Genomic DNA, 14,618 nt, shown 5'->3' on the forward strand with positions numbered 1-14,618 from the left:
AAATTTGTTAGTCTCTAAGGTGCCACAAGGACTCCTCGTTGTTGTTGCTGATACAGACTAACATGGCTACCACTCTGAAATCTGAAACTATAGAAAATGATGGTGATCTTGAAGGTGGATAGTCTTAAGAATCCTGTATGTTGAGGATGGATTCTCCTAAACAAAATAAGTCAATGCAGTTATTTAATTATTATTACCATACTCCTCATTTAGTATGACTCATTGCTCATTCACTGACACTCAGAACTACTTTAAAGGTGAAATTGTAAAAGGAAGATCTGCCTATTTCAGTTATTTATTTTTTATCACAACTAACAACTATATTTTTTGCTCAAACATGAGAATTCAAGACTAGTCCAGAAGGAAGACGGGCAGTCCGTAAGAAAGAAGTATGAAATAAAAAAGTTTACCAACCTGAAGATCCTGCAAGTTCAGACACGTTCCTTTCATAATCTTCAACGCAGCTTCCTCCTGAGAAGAAACACTTCTCATGATGTTGTTTCATTTGGGCAACCAGCCTTGCATTTCTTTGTTGCACTGTTTGCATTTTGCACACATGCCTGTCTTACCCAAAGGTGGAGGAACTTTATTAAAATATTCCAAAACTGGGTCTCTTTTACAGCCTGCTGCCATTATTGGTTTTCCCTTCTAGTGAGAGAACGGTATGGTGGATTTCAAATCAATGAAGGCTACACTCAGAAAGACCTCAAGACTTCGGAATATGCTGCTCAAACAGTTTAACTTTTGTTTCTACTGCCTGTCCCTCCCTTCTCACATTTATCTCCAGACTTCTTCTCCTTGTCCAGATCTATTCTGACCCCAAAAATCTTGTATTCATTGAACTTTTTGAAACTTTGCACTTTTAGAGAGAGGTAAGCGATTGACTCTGTGTACACAAATTTGAAGAAGGACAATAGGGTTGAGGTCTGTTATTTCTCACCTCTCTATATTATTTATTTATTTAAAAACATTTTTGCTGTTAACAAGCATGTTATCTCTGGACACACAAATCCACAGTTTGAGACCTGCAAGACTAAGCATCTCTGATGGTATCTTCTAGACTGACCACTGAGTCCCTTTGGGTAGATAGAAAGATTAACCTAAATAATCTATTGTGACTCTGGTGTTATCTGGACCGGTGATCTGCTAGGCCACTCCAATCCTTGACTCTGGGAGCCAGACTTACCCTGCTCTGCTGTGAGAACCCCCACTCCTGGGCTGTTCACACACAGCCTATGGCATGTAAGCTGCTCCCAGCTACTTGCAAGCGAATGACACTAGCCAATGTCTCCGGTCCCAGACACAACCCTAGGAACCTCCGTCTTGCAGTGTCCAGTTATGCCCACTGGACGCTGCAAGCTTATATGAGTTTGTCAATTTAACAAAGAAATTGATAAGTACCAGCCTTGTTATCCCAAGGGGAGCCTCTGACTCACTTCAGACCAAACACACTGCTGCAGGTAGAATAAACAAACAGATTTATTAACTATAAAGGTAGATTTTAAGTGATTATAAGTCAAAGCATAACAAGTCAGAGTGGTTACCAAAAGAAAAGAAAATATAAGCACGCAGTCTAAACTCTCAACCCTATTAGACTGGGCAGCAACTAGATTAAGCAGTTTTCCTCACCCTACTGGATATCGCAGTCCTTAATATACAGGTTTGTTCCTTAAACCTGGGCCAATGTCCTTGTGTTGGAGTCTTGTCTTCTTCTCAGTGTCTTGTTTGCTTGCAGAATAGGTGAGAACAGGAGAAGGGCCCAGTATGTGTCCACTCAGGCTGTTCTATAGCCTCAGTCCATGTGCTTGGGGAGCACAAGTCCAGGCATGTCTGTGGGGCATTGCTGAGTCTCTCCAAGCAAGGTTGAGCAATTCCCTTGGTGTGGCCTCATGCAGGTGAGTCATTGCATTGTAGCTCCCTTGCTGGACAATGACTGTTGATGGGTTGTTTGACATCCCACCAGGGCATTGGTTACTTTCTTCCTGTTGGCTCTGGGGAGCTAATATCTGGCTCATTCCCCAACTTACATCATGTTTTACTGACAACCATACTACACAATTCCCATAACTTCATATGCATTAATGATATACATATATGGATAGAGAAATTATTTCAGCAGATCATAACCTTTCCCCTGATACCTTACAAGGCCTACTTTATATGTAGGAGCATGATTATATGAAAATGAGGAATATGGGGGTTACAGCATGCTCCCCCAAGGTATAGAATGTCACATCTATACAGAAGCCTCTGGAACCCCATCAGATTGGGTCCCTAATCCATGAACTATTGGAACTCATTTACAAAACTTTTCTTAAACATTACATGAATATATTGTCTCATACTATAGAATTAGAATTTATAATCCCTATTTCATGATGGGATATCTTTGAGATATAATGTATCTTAATTAAAACTATCTTTAGATAGGTTTATTTAATCAAAAAGCATTTTATCAAAAAAATCTAATTTAAATAAAAAAATCTGATTTTTTTATTTTTTTTTAAATCATTGTTTTTTATCCACCATGGGCCAGGGGAACTCATTGCTCAGGGACCCTCTTTTAACACTGGAGGGGGGCCTTATACTCAACATTATCCACACATTTTCCACAGGCTGTTTCATCATTCAAGGTATCTCGCTGCTGAGGGTGAGCAGGGAAGCAAGTCAGGGTCTTCTGCAAGCCTGCGGCTTTTGCCCTGGCCCTTATGCCACTTCCCTTTGTGCAGCAATGGTCCCCCTGCCCCTGATGGCAGAATGGCATGGGAATGTTACCCTTAATGGGACAATGAACACAGCAGCTTTGCCAAGTTACCTACAGAATCAGAATGCCCGGTATCTGCATGAGACCTTTGATGAGACCTGTGAGGCCGATTGCCAAGATGTGAGAGAATGCATCAATGCCTTGTTCTTCCTCTAGGCACTGCACAGACCCAAGCCTGCTTTCTTCAGCTCTTCTCACCCCACCAGCCCGCCCCCAACAACTCGCTTCCCAAAGTCAAAGGCACTTCTCAGGTGCCTCCTCTGATCTTTACGATTCCCCAAGTTCCAGCTGCTGTGACTGGCTATCCTCCTCTGGGGAGCAAAAGAGCTCCTGGCTCCATGCCTCTATGGATGGCGAGTCATCGTCTGGCGCTGCACCCTTCTCTTCCGCACCCTCGCCCCTGATTTCCTCCTGCTCCTGGCTCGGTGCTCTCTGTGCTGGCACAGCCCCTGAAGTGTCCACGGGGCTGTTTGAAGCAGAGGTGGTCTTGCCCCCAAGTATTGCATCCAACTCTTTGTAGAACTGGCAGGTCGTGGGTGAAGCAACGGAGGGGCAGTTTGCCTTCTGCACCTTGTGGTAGGCAGTCCGCAGCCCCTTCACTTTTACCCTGCATTGCACTGCATCCTGGTCATGGCCCTTTTTGGTCATGGCCCTTGATATCTGTCCATAGGTATCATAATTCCTATGGCTGGAGCACAGCTGGGATTGGACAGCCTCCTCTTCCCAAATGCTGAATAGGTCGAGCACCTCGGCATTGCTCCATGCTGGGGATTGCCTAGCACAGGGAGACACGATCAACTGGAAAGATGCGCTGAGAGCACTCCACACCTTGCTGAGCAAACAGGAAGGGGATTTTCAAAATTCACAGAGAATTTAAAGGTCGTGTCTGAAGGTTGGTCACCTGAGGGCAGAGCAGTAGAGTTCAAAATGATGACCAGAGTGGCTAGAACAGGAATTGTGGGACATGTTCCAGAGGCTAATCAGAGCGCATTAGCAGACCAGGGCGTCCACACTGACACTGCGGCACTTCCCCCAGCGTGCTTCATAGAGTTTAAGTCTACAAGAGTCCTTTAGTCTGGCCTCCTGTATAGCTATATCACAGGCCATTAAATTTCAGTTACCCATGTATTGAGCCAAAAACTTATGTTTGCCTAAAGTATCTTCAAAGGATCACAGAATCATAGAGGGGCTGGAATGGAGCTCAATAAGTCATCTAGCTTTTCCCCCTGTGCTGAGGCAGGAGAGAGTAAACCTAGACCATTCCTGACAGGTGTTCATCCAATCTGTCCTTATAAACCTCTAGTGATTGGGATTCCACAACCTCCCTGGAAACCCTATTCCAGAGTTTAACTACCCTTTGTAGTTGGAAAGGTTTCCCTAATATGCAACCTAAATCTCCCTGCCTGCAGATTTAGCCTATCACTTCTTGTTCCAGCTTCCATGGACATGGACAACAATGATCATCGTCCTCTTTATAACAGCCCCTATCATGTTTGAAGACTGTTAAGTCCAGCCTCATCCCCCTCAGTCTTCTTTTCTTAAGACTAACCGGACCCTTTAAAAAAAATCCTCATAGATCAGGTTTTCTAAACCTTTTATCATTTTTGCTGCTTTCCTCTGGACTCGCTCCAGTTTGTCTACATCTTTCTAAAAATGCATCACCCGGAACTGGACACAGGACTCCAGCTGAGGCCCCACCAGTGACAACTAAAATAGGACAATAACCTCCTGCGTCTTGCATATGACACTGCTGCTAATACATCACAGGACTGGAAGGCACCTCGAGAGGTCACCTAGTCCAGTCCCCTGCACTCATGGCAGGACTATTATAGAACATAGGGGGAAAACACATCACTATCTTAGAAGTTTGTACACTAATGTGAGAAGTATGGGGAATAAGCAGGAAGAATGTGAAATGCTGTTAATAAACAGAACTATGACATAGTTGGCATCAGGGAGATTTGATGGGATAATACACGTGACTGAATATTGGTATAGAAGGATACAGTTTGTTCAGGAAGGACAGACAGGGAAGAAAGGGAGGAGGTGTTGCCTTATATATCAAAAATGTACACACTTGGACTGAGGTTGAGATGGAAATAGGAGACAGACTTGATGAAAGTCTCTGGGTAAGGATAAAAGTGATAAAAAATACAAGGGTGATGTCATGGTAGGGGTCCACTACAGATCAGCTATCCCAGCAGAAGAGGTGGATGAGGTCTTTTTTAAACAACTAACAAAATCATCCAAAGCACCGGACTTGCTGGTGATGAGGGACATTAACTACCCAGACACCTGTTGGAAAGAATTGTATTAGCCTTTTTCACAACTGCATCCCATTATTGACTCACATTCAATTTGTGATCCTCTATAAACCCCAAGCTCTTTTTCAGCATTACACCCACCTAGCTAGATATTCCCCATTTTGTTGTTGTGCTTTTGATTCTTTTACCCTTCCTAAGGGAAGTACTTTACTGACTTTCAGTTTGTTGATTTCAGACCAGTCTCTAATTTGTCAAAGTCATTTTGAATTCTAATCCTGTCCTCCAAAGTGTTTGAAAACCCTTAATGTAATCTGCAAATTTTATACGCATACTCTCCATTCCATTATCCAAGTCATTAATGAAATATTGAATATTACGGGGCCCAGGACTGACCCATATCTAATGAACCCCATTAGATATACCCTCCCAGTCTAACAAAGAACTACTCTTTTGAGTACGGTCTTTCAACCAGTTTTCCACCCACCTTATAATAGTTTTGTGTAGACAATGGTTCCCTAGTTTGCTTATAAGAATGACATGTGGGATTGTCTCAAATACCTTCCTAAAATCAAGGTATATCATGTCTACAACTTGTCCCTATCCACTACGCCAGTAGCCCTGTCAAAGAAAGGCAGCCAATCTTGGTCTGAAGAATCAGGAGACAAAGGTTTTTTGTAGTTGTTGTTTTTTAATGCTTAATTTGAATTTGGCTGGCTTCAGCTTGCAGATATATTGGTTCTTGTTGTGCCTTTCTCCACTAGTTTAAACAGCCCATTTAGAACCAGGAATATTCTCCCCAGGAAGGTATTTATACACCATGAACAAGTCATCACTTGATCTTTTTGACTAAACTAAACAGATTGAGCTGATTGAGATTGCCTCTCTCTGTTCGGCATTTTCTCCAGCTTTTGAATAATTTTTTGTAGCTCTTTTCAGCACCCTCTCCAATTTTTCAACATCCTTTCAAAATGTGGATATCAGAACTGGCCACTGTATTCCAGCATTGGTGTCATCAATGCCGTATACAGAAGTAAAATCACCTCTACTTCTATTCACTACTCCCCTGTTTATACATCCAAGGGCCACATTAGCCCTCTTTTGCCACAGCTTTGCACTGGAAGCTCAGGTTCAGTTCCTTGCTACTCCACATTACAAATTCCTCATGGGACTTGAGGAAGTTTCTACATCTTCTCCTGTTTCAGATCACACAAATCTCTGCTTGGAGGAGGTTGTGTTGGTTTGTCTTTATTTAAGGGGAAAGCAGGGGTGGCTACAACTGTGAATATCTTTCTCATTATCACAGGAAAGTTGAGTCAAATGGGAAACTTTTTCCCAAATTCCCTAATAAATATACTTTTATGATCATCTAGTCTGATCTCCTGCATAACACAGGCCATCTAGTAGGAAGGGTAACATCCAGGCGAGGCTACAGAGTAGCAGCTGCTAAATTTGCAAGTCCTCTTGTTAATAAATGTGGCTAGAGCCCAGCTGCAGAGTTTTTCCATAGCCTGGGAACCACCCTGTGTCACTGTGTCTCCACTGCACAGAAGTAGCTGGCTGCATCTCCAAGCGTGGAGTTGCTGATATGCAGGTAGCTCAGCTTCTTGTCTGGAAAGAGCTGTGCTGTGAAATTCCCGCCCTGTGCAGTGTTCTCATCCTGATACAACATCAGGAGGAAGGCAGGGCTCTGCACTGGGGGCTGTCTGAACCAATGCAAACTGGACAGGACCAGAGCCTGGTATCAGCAGCTGATCCTGCTGCTCTGCCCTTCCAAAGTGACCACAGACGTGTCCTGATGCACCTCCACTTGGCAGCGCCCCCCTCTGTATTAAAGAGAAAATAAATCCAAGATGTTACAAGAAACCATGGATCATCTCATGTTATTGATTATGAACCACCTCTGAGCTGGTGTCAATCAGCCATAGCTCCATTGACAGGTCAATAGGCCAGGCCCCCAGCTGGTGAAAATCAGACATAGCTCCAATGGAAACTTGCACCTTTACTTAGAGCTGACAACATTTCCTTTATAGTAAATAATAGCATTTATTCTATCACACTCAGAGTCTGGTTTCACTGGTGCCACCCAGGCTCATGGGGTACATGGCAGTTCTCATTGCTGGTAGCAATCTGCTGTGGCTCAGCAGAGAAACTGGCCAGCGAGGTTCCGAGAATCAATGATCCCTCCACAGAAAGTTCAAGGCTTCAAACCAAGATCTGCGAAGGCTTTACTTCCCAATCTTCCTGAGATCAGAGAAAAGCTCAGGGTGCAATATACCCACTGCTTCTGCACTTAGGATGACATTTTCAAAAGGGCCTAGGTAATTTATCAGCCTAAAGCCCATTGACTATTAGAGGCTTAGGTTGCTAAGGAACAGGTTTTTAAAGGTATTTAGGCAGCTAAAGAAGCAGATCAGCATTGAGTGGGATTTTCAAAACCATGTAGGAACCTTATTAACAGGAAGTAGTCACCTAAGTACTTTTGAAAATTTCACTAGACACCTATCTCCTCCTGTAGGCAACTAAATACCTTTACAAACATGCCCCTAAGCTCTTTCTGAAAAGGGGCTCCTAACCCACTTAGGAACTTTTGAAAAAATGTACTCTTTGGTCCTTCTGCTGGGATTTTCAAAGGGCCCCAAGGAATTAGGTGCACAACTCCACTGAATTTCAATGGTGTTGGGGTTCCTAACTCCCTTAGGCACCTTTGAAAATACCAGCCTACAGCTTTTGCACAGGCTGTGGTGCCCTTTGTGTCACTGTACCTCCACTGCACAGAGATAGGTGGCTGCGTCTTGTGTCACAACCCAATGGCACCCTCCCTCAAGGAGTCCCCTGGGGAGGAAAATCAGCATTGTATGTTGCTAATGCTGTTGCAGGCATTGCAAGGTATTTTGGGAAGGATTAAAGCTGTGAGTGTGGAGTGAAAGGTTCCTTTGCAGGTTGCAAGAGGCCAAAGAGGGAGGGATGGAGAAGAGAACGGGTTAACTCAATGCCTCAGCGCAGCCGAAGATAAGACGCTGGCTCCAGTCCAAGGTCACTGTGCTCGAACAGACTCTATACGGCCAAGAGGCCTTCAGCCGTATCTGTATCTTTCCCGACCCCAGCCAACAGTGAGAAAAGAGAAGAAAGTTGAACAAGACTGCAGGGGATTGCAAAAACCAGTGAGACAGTGAAGGCCAGCGAGGGGGAAAACAACAGTTTCGCGTCCCTGAAGCTGGTGTGTTTTGGGAAAGCTGAGGAAGCCACAGAAAGCCAGTTTGGACTGGTACAAAGAGCACAGGGGACAGAGGTGCCTGAACGAAACACCCCCAAAAGATCCCAGGACTTAAAACCCTCCTGAGAGCTGAAGCAAATCAGAAATTAACAGTGGACCCTGGAGGGCCTGTGCACAGGACAGAACTCTCCTCTACCCTTCCCCTTCTTCTTCTTCCATTGGATTGTGCACGTGTGAGCATGAAAGTGTGTTAGGGCTCAGGTACTAACCCTTTTTTCCTTCCTCTGAGAGATGTGAGGGCAGACCCAGCACTCACCTCTGTTAGTCTATTAATAAAGCTTTAAAATTTAGTCACTTCGTGTGCTCCTTCATCTTCTCCCGTAACGATCCTGTGGCCTCAGCCTGATCAGCTGACGCCTCAGGCAGATTGGTAACATAAATCTGTCACACTTGCAGCTGTGCCTGGGTGATGTTCAGGTAGCTGTGCTTCACTTTGGTACGGAGCTCAGCTCTGAGATTCAGCCCCCATGTGGCACGCTCGTCCTTGTACAAAATCCCCAGGAGGGCAGGGCTTTCCCCTGAGGCCTAGCGGTACCGCTGCATGTTTCTCGCTGTGCCGGAGTAACTGCAGGTCAGGCTGGAGTCCTGTCCTTCAGAGCCGCTCAGGGACAGCGGGCTCTGCTCCACATTAACCTGGCAACTTACACCCAGTGGGAAAGGGAATTTAGATTTATAAATGGAATGATCAACAAATCAGGTCCCTCCATCATCCCTAAATCCCAGGAGAACAGAAGAACGCATCGTTTTCACGTTGTTCTGGAAGTCATCGCCTCCCCTGGGTTAAGATTTACAGAAGTGACTCGTGATTCTTGGGTGCCTAATGTGAGACACCGTAAAGAGTCTGATTATCAGAGGCTGTGTCCCCAGCCAGCCAGAAAAGAACTACATGAATTATTTGAGGTTATTTTAAGACTGTGATCCCAAGAATGACTTATGCATGGGATTCCAGTGTGTTCTGTAGTCTAAGCTAATTAGACAGTAAGGTCTCTGAGCAAGGGAATCTCCTGTCCTGTGTTTGGACAGCGCCTTGCTCAGTGGGGTCCTGGTTCATGACTTGGGCTCCTGAGCACCAGGGTACTATAAATACTAGTGACATCTGATTTCAGCGCGGGAACATCAGTTATAGGGCAATGTTCTAGTTTCTGATTACAAGAATAATTTAAGCCATTCTTGTAAAAACTCTTAAAAGGTAACTTTATCCCAGTCTCTCTGCATCTAGGTGGGAAGGAGATTTATGAGTAGATGGATTTTTAACCTACCGGACAAAGACATGTAAGACCCAAAGGCAGGAGCTGAAGCTAGAGAAATTCAGGCTAGAGATAAGGTGACACCTCTGCAATGGTGATTAGCCATTGGCGCAACTTACCTAAGGAAGTGGGTGGATTCTCCAGTTCAGAGTCTTTAAATCAAGACTGGATGTCTTTCTCCAGCTCCACACAGAGCATGGGCCCAGTGCAGGAATCACTGGGGAAGTTATCTGGGGCGCAGGGCGTCAGACTAAATGATCACTATGTTCCCTTCTGCCTTAAAATCTATGAAACCAAGGCACCCAGAATCACTCATCACTTCTGAGAATCTTGGCTCCCGTTATTATCAAGGGGTTTAAACAGCCACAGGACTTACAGTAAAGACGAATGACCAGGATCAATAGTAAGGTCGCAGAACACCTCTTCCTTGCACTGCCCCTCATTTCTGTGACCCATGACCTAGAAGGGTTCCTGGTTCCTCATGTATTTATCATCTGCAGGCTTCTCCATCCTCTCCTGGAGCTTTTTAAATCTACTTGCATTTCTCCTGCTTGAGAAGCAAGACACGTCCTTTCTCACCCTATCAGCAAGAAGGCCCGTCCCTCCCAGACAAAATACAGACTCACTGCAAAGACCTATGCAATTACCTTCCTCTAGACTTCTTTGAAGGAGCAACACTGCCCCCGGCAGTTAAAGTCTTTGTACAGGAGGATGGCCACTTTGTTTCACTGTCTCCACAGCACAGAAATAGCGGGCTGGGTCGGCGAGCTGAGAACCGTCGATGTGACATGGCTCCATCTCTCCCTTTTCAAGAGCTCAGCTATGAAATCTGGCCTCTGGGTAACGTTCCCATCCTCATACAGGCTCAGCAGCAAGGCAGGACTTTCTCCAGGCAACTGTCTGTACCACTGTAAGCAGGACTCTGCGCCCGAGTAGCTGCAGGTCAGAGTGGAGATCTCCCCTTCAGATCTGGTCAGAGATGGAGGACTCTGATCCACTTTAATTTGGCAGCTCACCCCTGTAGACAAAGGCAAATGGAGAAGCAACAGATGAGCTTGTTCGGTTCTCATCAGCCCCTCATCTTCCCCAGCAATTGCTCCTTATAACCGTTTCTTCTTCAGCCAGAATAAATCAGAATCTCTTAATATTGTGGGCCTTGGTGTAAACCTGTGTGGCTCCATCAAAATCAGCACACGTCCCCTGATAAGCACCAGCTGAGTGCCTGCTCCGTTCTTGTGATATTCAGCCCAGCATCTCCTGGAGACTAGAGAGCCCTTTGGGGTCATCAGGGACTAGAACTGCTCTGGGGAACTGAGGCACCGAGAGACCAGGGAGGGGGTTTCCAAAGGAGCCAGGCACTCAAGGCATATTGCAGTTTCAAAGGGATTCAGGTACCAGACGCTGTTGGCCTCCTTCCAAAACCCAAGCCTAAGTCACTTGCCTAAGGTCACAAAGTCTGTGGCGGAGCGGGGAAATGAGTTCACATCCCCTGAGTCCAGTCCAGTGGCTAAAGCACCAGACCTTCCTCATCCCCACATTATTATTATCTCAGTATTGGAGTAACTCTGTGCAACTCCGTGGCCTGTTCATTGCCCAGGAGAACAGGCTAGATCCTTACCAGCATTAAGCTCTATGAATTATTATTATAGCACCTGGAGACCCAGCCAAGATCAGAGCCCCTTGTGCCAGGCGCTGTAGAGACACAGAATACAAGACAATTCCTGTCCCCCAGAGCTCAACAGACAAAACCTCCACAAACATAGAACAGAACTGAACTGAGCTGGGGGGTGGGGCATTGTGCCGGATGCTGCAGAGACTCCCAGGAACTGAGATCCCTGTTATACAGGGCACTGCACAGGAAAAGGCCCCACCCTGATGAGCTCACAGTCTAGACAGACAAACTCCCCCTAGACCTACAGTAGAACTGAATGGACAGTATCACTGACAAGGATGCCAGCTGCCTTTCCATTACTGCTCTGGGTTACCCCTCAGCGCACTGAGGCCAGGGGATGGAGCTTTCTCCCTGCCTCCAGGACAGCGATGCAAAATCTGTCTGCAGCCCTCTTTGCTGGAGGAATCACACACGTTAGTCTCACACTGTGAGCCCAGACAATCAGGGACAAGCCCTTAGTCTAAAAAAACAGAACCATGTCCTGGAGTAACCCTTTGCCTCTGGTGTCTTAGGGGAAAAGCTGCTCTCTGCTGGGCAAAGAGACAAGAGACGGGTGCAACTTGATTAACCTCAGTCTCCTTCCTCTTCGTTAGGAATGCTGCCCCCTCCTGGCCAGAGACACACACATTGAAGTACTTGTGGCACCTTAGAGACTAAATAAGCTCAAATTGAGCTCAAATAAATTGGTTAGTCTCTAAGGTGCCACAAGTACTCCTTTTCTTTTTGCGAATACAGACTAACACCGCTGTTACTCTGAAACACATTGAAGTGAATCCCCCTGTGGTTGTCACTGTTGGTATGTTTTGTGTCTGTGTTAAATAGTTCCCTTTCCCCTGGGTTTAACGCTCTGACTTGCCTCCCCCTGTGCAAAGGGGGGATCCCCAGAGCTGGGCTTCATGGGAATGGGCAGAGCCAGCTCTGCACAAACACCCTGCCGCTGTCTCAGCCTTGTGCTGTAGGACGCAGCCTGTGGCAACTGGAGATCAGCCTCGGTTTAATCCTCAGCGTCTCATGCTCCCCCAAGGAAGGGGGCTATTTTGTGCCCCTGGTGTATCTTGTGTATCTCCATTTCTGTTTCTTATGCCTGGCTGTCTGTCCTTCTCCCTGTCGATGTATCTATAAACCCACCCAACACTTTTTTCTTTTCCCTTTTTTTTGTCCCTGTTCATTTGTTTTTATATTTTAACTATTAATTTCCTTCCCCCCTCCAAACCTCCAGGCTCCATAGATCAGTGGTTCTCAACCAGGGGTACATGTACCCCGTGGGGGAACACAGAGATCTTCCAGGGGGTGCATCAGCTCATCTAGAGATTTGCCTAGTTTTACAACAGGCTACAGAAAAAGCGCTGGCGAAGTCAGTACAAACTAACATTTCATACAGACAATGACTCGTTTATACTGCTCTATATACTATGCACTGAAATGTAAGTAGAGTCGTTATATTTCAGTTGATTTATTTTATAATTATTTGGTACACAGGAGAAAGTCAACAATTGTTCAGTAACAGTGTGGCCGGGGCACGTCTGTATTTTTAGGTCTGATTTTGTAAACAAGTAATTTTTAAGTGAGGTGAAACTTGGGGGTACACAAGACAAACCAGACCCTTGGAAAGGGCACAGTAGTCTGGAAAGGTTGAGAGCCGCTCCCTTGGGGGTCTTTCCCTAGGAGGTATTCCCCAAGTGCATTCCCTCCTCAGCCTCTCTGTCTCAGCTCCCGACCCATGCGACGGGGATCCTTGCACAGCCCTGCCTCACCAGGGGGGTGGGGGGCTGACCGTGTTAAGGAAGGTGATGCACGCTCAGAGATGCACTGTGTAAGAAGTAGGTGGTGGTGTTGTACCGCCAGCCAGCCTGACAGTTACCCTCCAGCTGGGGAGTTTTTGCACAGGCTGCCAGTGCTCCTGTGTCACTGTGTCTCCACGGCGCAGAAGTAGGTGGCTGCATCTCCCAGCTGTGATTCTCTGATGTGCAGGGAGCTCAGCTGCTTCCCCTTGTCGAGCTCCGCCGTGAGGTTGGGCTCCTTGGTTTGTTTCCCATCCGACACCAGAATCAGCAGGGAGACAGGCTGGCCTCCGGGAAGCTGCCTGAACCACCGCAAACTCCTGAAATCGCTCGTCGTGTAGTGGCAAGAGATGCTGCCGTTCTGCCCTTCCCGAGTGACCGCAGACAGGTTCTGGTGCACCTCGGCCTGGCAGCTCCCCCCTGCGGGCAGAAGGCAAAAGACACACCCCATAGATGACCACCTCTGCCCAGTTCACACACTGGCCGGATGCAAAACCCGGTGGAGTTTCTCTTCATTTCCAGGGGCCTTGCATCTGGCCCACAACTGCCCTTTTCGTAGATTGCTGTATTCCTAGATTGCTCTCATCTAGGGTTAGGGGTTGGGGTTAGGGGGTTAGCCCTAGATTATTGCTGGCTGGGAGATTCCCAGAGGCACAATAATAAGAGACAGCCCTTGCCCCAAAGAGTTTACAGATTAAATAGCCAAGCAAAGGGTGGGAGAGGAAACTGAGGCACACAAAAGGGAAGGAACTCCAGCTGGCCAGAGCTGGGGATTGAACCCAGGCGTCCTGGATCCTCATCCACTCCACTACAGAGAACGGTGCCTGGCTTGCAAACCGAAGGGGAGAGCCAGGGAATTAGTTCTTGTCTTTTAAATCCACCACCACGTTCAGCATCTTCTGTAGCGTTTCCTGCCCCCAGACTTACAGGGAATGTTCACCAGCAGTAGCAGCAGCCGTGGCAACAGCAGCCAGGGTCTCTCCATTGTCCCTCAGCAAAGGAGCTTTATAGCCGGGTGTTCCCCGTTCAGTACAGAAGGTTCCTCCCCCTCACAGGTAGATTTACTTCTCCCCCTGGGGCAAATTTACCAGCTCCTCCTCCTCAAGTAGGAGCCTCTTTGGTGCCCGCAGAAGCTACGGGGTAGCCTAAGACAGCGAGGAAATGAGTCCCAGGGAGTCACTTCGCAGAACTGCTCTGAGCAAGTGGGTGTTGTGAGTGGGCGGAGCCTGGCTTCTCGGCACAGGTGAGTTGTGGGGAAGAGCGAGGGCCACTTTCAACTTCGCATCCTTGCTGGGGCTACGCCGCTTTACAGGGCTGTGAATGACCCCCAGGACTACGGACAGACACGGCCACATTGCTTATTCTATTGATGCCACAAATTGCTGAAGATGATCCTTCTCCCTCCCCTGAAATGTAACCCTCGTGAAAGTATGGTCATGACGCGGGCGACAGGGGATGGGTCACTGGATGATTCCCTGTTCTGTTCACTCCCTCTGGGGTTCCTGGCATTGGCCACTGTCAGGAGACAGGATACGGGGCAGAATGGACCTTTGGTCTGACCCAGTCTGGCCGCTCTTATGTTCTTAAGTAGATTTCTGGGGCCTAGAGGAATAATC

The 14,618-nt window shown here is 46.8% G+C and overlaps 1 pseudogene; it reads right to left on the reverse strand.

Moving 5' to 3' along the window:
- Window positions 1-13,126: 13,126 nt before the first annotated feature.
- On the reverse strand, window positions 13,127-13,987 carry LOC140896819 (T cell receptor alpha variable 21 pseudogene; annotated as a pseudogene).
- Between the last annotated feature and the right edge of the window lie 631 nt (window positions 13,988-14,618).

The sequence above is a fragment of the Lepidochelys kempii genome, chromosome 13, assembly GCF_965140285.1.
Source record: "Lepidochelys kempii isolate rLepKem1 chromosome 13, rLepKem1.hap1, whole genome shotgun sequence".
NCBI classification, from domain to species: domain Eukaryota; kingdom Metazoa; phylum Chordata; order Testudines; family Cheloniidae; genus Lepidochelys; species Lepidochelys kempii.